This window comes from Elephantulus edwardii, unplaced genomic scaffold (genome assembly GCF_000299155.1).
Source record: "Elephantulus edwardii isolate Elephantulus edwardi_28Jun2011 unplaced genomic scaffold, EleEdw1.0 scaffold00014, whole genome shotgun sequence".
Classification (NCBI taxonomy): Eukaryota; Metazoa; Chordata; class Mammalia; order Macroscelidea; family Macroscelididae; genus Elephantulus; species Elephantulus edwardii.
Window position 1 is genome coordinate 14,947,115 of NW_006399764.1, and position 9,039 is coordinate 14,956,153.

Genomic DNA, 9,039 nt, shown 5'->3' on the forward strand with positions numbered 1-9,039 from the left:
AACTTGGTGAGCACATCCAGGGCAACATCTGTTATCTGAAATACTTCAATTGGTATACCATCTATTCCTGGGGCCTTATTTTTTGCTATTTCCTTCATAGCAGCTTACTAAAGGTTAAAAAGTTCCAATACTTTAGCCTTCTTTATGAAGATTATCAATAAGAAAAAAATTTATTATTTTTCACTAAATCCAACCCCCCCAAAAATAATGCTAAGATAATTGGCTACTCTGTTAAAGAAATTAAATATCAGGAAAAAGAATAACAATGATTCTTAGCATTTACTGTTTTTCTTTTATTTTCAAATTTTATTTGTTGTTGTTCTTAGCATTTACTTTATGGACTATGTATATCTCACCAACACTGATGTGTAAGCAGGACATGTTTTGTTGTTCGGTGCCATTGAGTTCAGTACGACTCACAGTGAGCCTATGAATAACAAAGTGAACCCTCCCTATCCTGTGCCATCCTCACCATCTCTGACACATGAGCCCACTGATACAGTCACTGTGTCAACCCATCTGATTGAGGGAGGTTGTCTTCTTTTCCATTCACCCTCTATCTTTCCAATCATGATGAACCTTTCCAAGGAACAAAGACTCCTAGCAATCTGATCAAAGTGCGAGAGATGAAGTTTTGTCATTTTTGCCTCCAAAGAACACTCTGGCTGCACTTTTTCCAAGACATAGTCCACAGGATACCCAGTACTCTTCCTCAACACTACAAACTAAAGGCATCAATTCCTCTTCTATCATTTTTATTCTCTGTCCAGTTCTCAGATGTACTGCAGGTGACTGACAAGACCATGGCACTGCTGCTAAATATTTTGGAGAGGTACCAAACAAAGGACTTCTGCAATGCAATACATCTCTTGATTTTCTGACTGCTGGTACTAAAAATGCTGCTTGTTGATCTAAGTAAGATGAATCCTGAACAGTCCATCAATGTTATTAATAAGGCCTTAATATTTGTTATTAGTTCTATTTCATTAATAAACATTAGAAAATGTATAATTAATAGCTAATAAATGAAAGAATGAACTTTCTAGTATAGATTAGGCCTTACATCTAACTAGATTATATATATCTTACCTAATTGACTTTGTCCACAATTCACTTTCTTTTGTGGGCAACAAAATGATCAATTAAATTATCAAGGAAATTACCAATACACACTACACCATGGATGAACCCTAAAACTTTTAGGCTAACTTAAAGAATCAAGTAATAAAGATTATAGGTTATATGATCTCATTTTTTCCAAGTAAATTAACCTGTAGACCACATATTATAAGATCCCACTTGTCCAGCTAAGCCAACCTGTAAACACAGGAAACATATCACCTTATTTTTAACATAAATAACGTGTGCATTACATGGGGGGGGGGTTCATTCTATTTACTCTCAAGTGTTATTTTCTTATGTATGTTATGCATGTTACATAATTATATGCTTTATTTATGTGGAGGCGTTATTTGCAAAAACATGGTAGTAACTGACCAGGATGGGGAGAGATGAGAAGTTGGGATGTAACAGTGAAGGGATGTGGGATTTATTTTTGAAGTGATGAAATGTTCTAAAATTATGATATTGGATAAACAAAGCTGAATGTACTAACAGCTGCTTTCTCTAGGTAAACAGTATGGCACATGAATTATGTCACAATAAACCTATCCAAAAAATGATCAGGAAATGTTTCCTGTAATTTCTAATTTTCAAGATAAGAGGCTCCATTATTATTATCAGCATCACACATGGAGCTCACAGGGAGCTCACTGTACATTAGAGGAAATTGACAATACACATTGAAACTCAGTATTGTCATTTACTCAACTATTTATCATTATACGGAAATGAATGCCATCCGATGTTATCTCATGGACTATCTTATACATAAAAGATTTTCACTTTCCTGCCAAGAAAAGTGAGTGATGCCACATGTTGCTAAATTCTAGCAATCAAAAAACATCCAGATTTTCAAGAAAATTGCAATGGTCATTCTGAGCATCAACAATTAAGTCTCAATGAAGAAACAGTCAAGAAGCATAAGAGGCTCATAATATTGGTCTAACTCCTCTTGTTTACAGAAAGAGAAAGTGTCCCCTTTTCTTGCCAGGCCGAGCATAATAGCCTGTGAATTATAAGATCAAGGAAGAAAAGTGCGTATTTTCTCAAATGTGAGTATCCTTCATCAGTTTTTTTTTACTTAGGGCAGCTAAAAGACCTGTGTGAAGGGATCAGCATTAAGCCCAAAGGACAGGCAGTGCACAGCAAGAAAGCAAGCAATTCCCTGGTGCCTTTTGCAGGTCACTACCAAGGACCATGTTAGCAGATCCACACCAGACCCTTAACAGGCAGTTCTGATGCTACCAGTAATTAGCTTGGACAGCTCTGGCTCCAAGAGTAGCAGCAAGGCTACACCATAATGAGCTCAGCTGGGATTAGCAGGACAGGGCAGGGAACCAAGAGAGCTCAGGCATTCTGCATTGCGTATGTATCTAGGAGATCAAACAAGGATGGCTGGCTAGGTTATCCCCTCTCCACCTCATTCCAAAAAGGAAGCACGGCAGTGTCTAAAATACAGGCTAATGAAGAACGACACCTCCAGCAGATGAGAGCCACATTAATTAACACAATCCCTAGATCATATTACACAGCCTCAGTTAGCCCTAGCAAATGTGCAACTTGTTATTGCTATACAAGCGTACATATATGTGTGTGTGTTTCTATATGCATATATTTGTATTAGTTATGGCTATATGCATGTATATGCTAGCCTTTTTTCTTCTTTTGACAAAAACTAGATTATTTTATTTTCCTATTATTATAAGTCACATTTCTCAGGGCTCTTAAGCCACAGAAATAGTTCTTTTTTTAAAAAAAGAAAACCCAACCCAAACCAAAACAACTCACTTTTCAACCTTTAGCTTCAGGTTCTCCCTCTTGAAATGTGCCAGTTCGTTCCACACAGCGTCAGAATCCTCCTGTCGAAGTTGCTGCGGATGCGCTCTCTTGATTTGTCCAGTATCTGCCCTGTTTTAAAAATGAAATTGTTTTCCTCTCAACATGTACAAAATGCAGTAAAATGTGCTCATCTAATTCAAAGTCTGCTACTTATTAAGAATTTCCTAAATCCCAAGCTATGAAATGTAACTGTCCTGTATAATAATTTCCTAAAGCTAGATTACAAATTTTTAAACACACAGATTCTTAAGATCTGTTACTGACATTCCTTCTGTCAGTAATAATAGACTTTATAATTACCACTATCTCCAAAAAGTACTATCATGTTAACTAATGCAGTATTTGCAGTCAGTCAATCTCAGGATAGTACAGATGCTTTACCTATTAGTGAATAAGCAGTTTCCAACACTTTTGGTGACTACTTAAGAGTTACATGGCTAAATCCAGGACAAACTGCTTTATCTCTCCTTTACTAACAAGCAATATGAAACATATTCAGAGCATCAAAGAAAAAACTTCAATGTCCGTTATCTACAAGTCATGGCAAATGCTCTTTACATTACTATTTTCAGTACATAAAATAAACTCTTCGTTTTTATTTTGTAAAAGTGCTGTACCGGCCAATTTAGAAGCAGTATTTCTCTAAAGAGCAGACCAATGTGTATCATCAACACTGCCCTCAAGGATCCATCTCAGAAGATGAGAGGATAGTAGATTTTCTATCCTCATTCAGTCCTGTGCCCTCTGTTGATACTGTTAACAGGGGAGCCACTTACAACTAACCAAGATCTGAACACCTGTTCAGAGCAATTGAACTGAGACCGCCAATTCATTCAGACAAGCTGCAGAACAAACTGATGGATAGTAAAGACTTTTAAAATGCATACTAGGTTGAAGCAGTTTTAGATAGTTAGCTATATATGTGATTTTCATATCTCTCTTGTCTTTCATTTAGACTTCAGAGAGTTTTTGTGTTACAAACTTTGGACCGGCATTATATTTATTTAAAAGTCATTTTGCATTCACGCGAATATTTTTTTGCTTTAAAGTGCTATCATTTTATTAAGCTTCTCCTGAGATATTAGAAAGGTACACAGCAATCCATAATCATCCTCTGCTTATATCCGCAAATGAGAGGGAAATCTATGATTATTGCCAACACATTTCTTTCTCTTTCTTCATTTATAACATTCTCAGTTTAAAATTTCACAATAAAGTCTTGACAACCAAATAATATCTTTAAAATAAAACAAAAGCCATTCTAACACCTATAGACTGCTACTTCATTCCATTTAATATTTAGGGAAATGCCTTTATGAGCTATGTAACTCACATGCCACTGCCTTCTTCCCACTGCTTTAATTGCTCTTTTACTGCTCTGTAGTTGGTCTGTAACATCTGTAGCCTTTCCCTGCGTTTTTCATGGGCATCTCTTAGCTCATCATTTTCTTGGCACTGCAGAACACACAAAAAGCAAGTATACAAATTTGAAGAAAGTACAAATATGATGTTTCAAATAGAAGGTTACACACCTGAGTGGGATATCTGCAAGAAAAGTGTATGTAAATAAACTCATTTTTCAAGCACTTGGCAGAAGAAACGAGAGAGTCCCTAACAACACAGGGACTTTGCCTTCACTTACTCACTCAGACTCACCTGCTGCATTTTGCCCCCAAGTCATTTCAAATTTTGCTCTCAAACTAGTTTTATTTTAATGGTTGGTAATCAATATGGACATAAACATTCACACCTGATGGTACAGAATTTCATTTTTTTCTTTTTCAAGTCTATGATTTATCTACACATATAAGTGCACATATGTTTGATATAAGGACATTAAGAACAATAAGACCAATTTTTCAGACCATGAATTAATAAGGAGGATGTAATAAAGCCCAAAATTTATACAGGAAAGAAAAAAGTGTGATTAGCTGTCTTAGAAACAACCTGGGTTATTCTTTGTGGATTGTATCGTGAAGAACTGGGAGGACCACACTGGACTTAAACCTCTGGACAAGGTCACAGGATAGTCCATCCAAGCGCTACTTTCCCACAATCATACTTAATTGAAGTAATGACAGTCAGTCTACCTCTAAATGATTTAAATATAGCATGTAAGAGGAATCTTCACTTTTAGGCAAAAGTATAAAAGAAACAATTAAAAGACCAAGTTCTCAGTCCTTTGAAGAGGTAGTCAGTTTAACTTAAGGAACACGTCTCTCTGTTGTGGTTGTTGTTCTGTGCCGTCGAGTCGCTTACGACTCATAGCGACCCTATGTACCACAGCCCTAAATTCCGCTCTGTCCTGTGCCAATCGCACTGTCTCTGACACTCCCATCCCAATTATCCCAGTCACTGAATGAATCCACCTCATAGAGGGCCTTCCTCTCCTGCGCCGTCCCTCCACCCTCCCAAGCATGATGTCCCGCTCTAAGGACCGGTCTCTCCTCACAACACATCCAAAGTATGTTAGATGAAGCCTCAGAATCCTTGCCTCCAAGGAGTCACCCGGTTTAACCCTTTAGCAGTCCATGGTATTCTCAATACTCTTCTCCAGCACCACAGCTCAAAGGCATCAATTCTCCTCTATCCTCCTTGGTCATTGTCCAACTCTCTGATGCATAACAGGTGATTGCGAAGACCATGGCCTGTATCAGACGCACCTTAGTTTCCAGAGAGACACCATTGCTCTTCAGTACTTTGGAGAGGTCCCTTAACAGCAGACTTTCCCATGGCAATGCGCCTTTTAATATCCTGGCTGCTGGTGCCAAGATTGTTGACTGTGGAGCCAAGCAAACTAAAGCTGTGTACAATCTCAATCTCTTCACCATTCATCCTGATGCTGCCAATTGGTCCAGTGGTGAGAATCTTTGTCTTCTTGACATTGAGCCTCAATCCATATTGTAGGCTGCAGTCCTTGACACTCTGCAGCAGGCACTTCAGGTCCTCTTCAGTTTCAGCAAGCAGGGTTGTGTTATCCGCATAACGCAGATTGTTGATAAATTGTCCACCAATCTTGACCCCACATTTCTCCTCATAGAGCCCAGCCTCCTGGATAATCTGTTCTGCATACAGGTTGAAAATGCTTTTCAACCACCAATTTAAGAACACTTTAAATCCAATTCTCTTTATGGGTACAACAAGGACAAGAGCAGAGAGGTTTAGGAAGGGGTGATTAAATGAAATAAGCTGCCGTAGGCAAAGCCTCTGAACTGTGTCTGCCCTATAGGAGCACATGGCAAGTTTGTTTTCTTCTCTTTCAGGTGTTGACAAGGACACCCTTATGTTTCAGAAGCCACATTCACTGTTTCCCTGTACATGTATTTCTTGTCTCAAGTTTGAGTTAATCCTTAAAGAGTTTCCATAACTTTATTGTAATGCTTTCTGTCCTAGTGCTATAAATATTTGTCACTCTGCTTTGAATATATTTAAGGTGAGTTAATGCCAATAATTCTCCTAAGTAGTGATTGAGAAGTGGTTTTAAGGCTTTTGTGCTGGAAAAAGGGGCTGAGGCTGATATGCCATATGGCAATGGAAATCTGTGGTGAAATAACATGAGAAAAGCATCCTTGACAAAAGCACTTAGATTCAATGTTATTTTGAATAGTTTCAGAAGATAAAAATACCATATTGGAAACTTGGTAAAAAAAAGTTTAATAGATATTTTTTCCCCTACTTAATAAAAAAGTACCCCAGAGGCCAAACTCATTGTTGTTGAGTTGGACGTGACCTATAGCTGGCTGACCTCCGTGGTGAGTTTTCAGAGGCTGTAAAGTGGACATCCCATCCCAGTCCTGATTGGGATAGGTATATTGGAGACAGTGTGATTGGCAGAGGACAGAGCAGAGTTTAGGGTTGTTATACATAGGGTCGCTATGAGTCGCAAGCAACTCGATGGCACATAACAACAACAACAACAAAAATAAAGTGGACAAGAGGAGACAAGCCATCTCTCTTCCAAGGAGCCTATGGTGGATTCAAACTGTCTACCTCTAGGTTGGTAGCTCAACTCTCTGATTAGGCCACAAGAGGTCCCTAAATAGAAAATGCTTTCTCCACTGCTCTCTAAGAGTATCTCTGTATCTAACAGTAAGTGCTTTGTAAGAGAGAGCATTGGCAGGCTAGGGATTAGGAGCTGTGCTGCCAACCCAAAGGCTCAGGGTTCAAATTCACTAGCTGCTGTGACACACAAAGATGGACACTCTCCACCTGTGCAACACACGGCTTCTAAAAAGCCACTCAGGAAGGGAGAGTCAGGCCTCAGTCCCAACTTGATGGCCCATTATCTAAGAGTATATGGAAGTTCTAGTTAGAGCGATCAGACTAAAAGGAAAAGGCATGTGGACCAGCAAACAAAACTATTTTTATTAATGGGTAACATATTTCAAAAGCTTTAAAAGAAAACAATAACATGAACAGAAATCTAACAAACAGGCATAATTGTTCTACACATAAAAATTAATAGTTTCCATATGTAAGCGATGAACAAATTGATAAAGAATTTAAGGGAATATAATCTTTTATATTAGTATATAAATTAATAAAATAGCAAAGAATACTTTTAACAAAGAGGTACACAAAAACTGAAAAATTAAATGAGAACTAATTAAATGGATAAGTGTTCTTCCAAGTCTGATGCTACATTTTTCTTCATAGAGAACTGTCAAAAATTTCATTTTACATGACTCCACCATCAACACCCTTGGTACCTGCAGTTTCAGGAGATAAACTGCATTAGGAAAGTCTGCAGTCAAGGACTGCTCCAAGTATTGAGGCGTAATGAAGCCAGTTTGAAGACTAAGATGTACTTGATTCAGGCCATTTAAAAAAATAAAATCACTTGGTATGCATCTGTGAGCTATGCAATGAATAACTGAGAAGAAGAAATATCTTTGACCTGTGGTGTTGGAGATGTGTACTGAGTGTCTCAATGACTGCCAAAATAACCAACAGAGGTGTCTTGGAAAATGGACAGGCAAAGTGCTCCTTGGACACAAAAATTACAAAGCTGCATTTCACATACTTTGGGCATGCTGCTAGGAATGGCTATTCCTTGGAGAAGAATATCATGTTTGGAAAGGTAGAAGGTCAGAGAAAGAGATGAAGACACTCGACTAGCTGGATTGACACACTGCCTGCAGCAATTGGCTTGAGTATGTAAGAAACTGTGAGGAAGACACATGACAGGACAGTGTTCAGATCTGTTGTTCACAGGGACTCTATGAGTTGTACTTGACTCAGTGACACCTGGCAATAACAGCAAAGTTGAAAGGGATCGATGTTCATGGACTGGAACACCTAATATTACCAACGTCAAGACCATCCAAATAACATTCATCCAGTATCGTGAATACTATAAAAGTTGTAGATGAATGACTGAATGAAAACTAATAGGCTTTGTAAACTTTTACTCAGATAATAAAATAAGGAAAACGTAGAAGCAACGTTGAAAAAAAAAAACAACAACAGGTAATTGACCTTAAAAAAATTATAAATATATACATAATGAAGGGCGTTATAAAGTAAAAATAAATCCTATAGGATGGAGGAAATATTTGGTAGTCAGATTTAAAATCCAAAATACATGAAGAATTACTACAACTCAACAACAATATTGGAAAAAGATATCCTTGGAAAAAGTTATGCCCAGACAAACAGAGGGTCAGCAAAGGAGACGATCTTCAACCAAACTGATTGAGTGTGACTAAAACTATGGGTTCCAGAGTGACAACGAAGATCAGGATGGACAGCACAGCACAGCACGGTACAGCATAGCACAGCACAGCACAGCACAGTACAGGATTCATTCAGATCTGTTGTTCATAGGGCCGCTGTGAGGAGTATTCCGTTTAAAGACAGCTAACAACAACTATAACAAAAAGATTGATAACTCAATAAAAAATGGGCAACAGATATAACTAAACATTTCTTCTTAAAAGCAGACAGAATGGATGTCGTTGAGTTGTGGTGCTAAAAAAAGAGTATTGAACATACCATGTTGACCAAGAGAACAAACAGGTTTATCCTGGAGAGGGTGAGATCAAGCTGCTCCTTGGAGGAAAGGATTTTTAAGCTCTG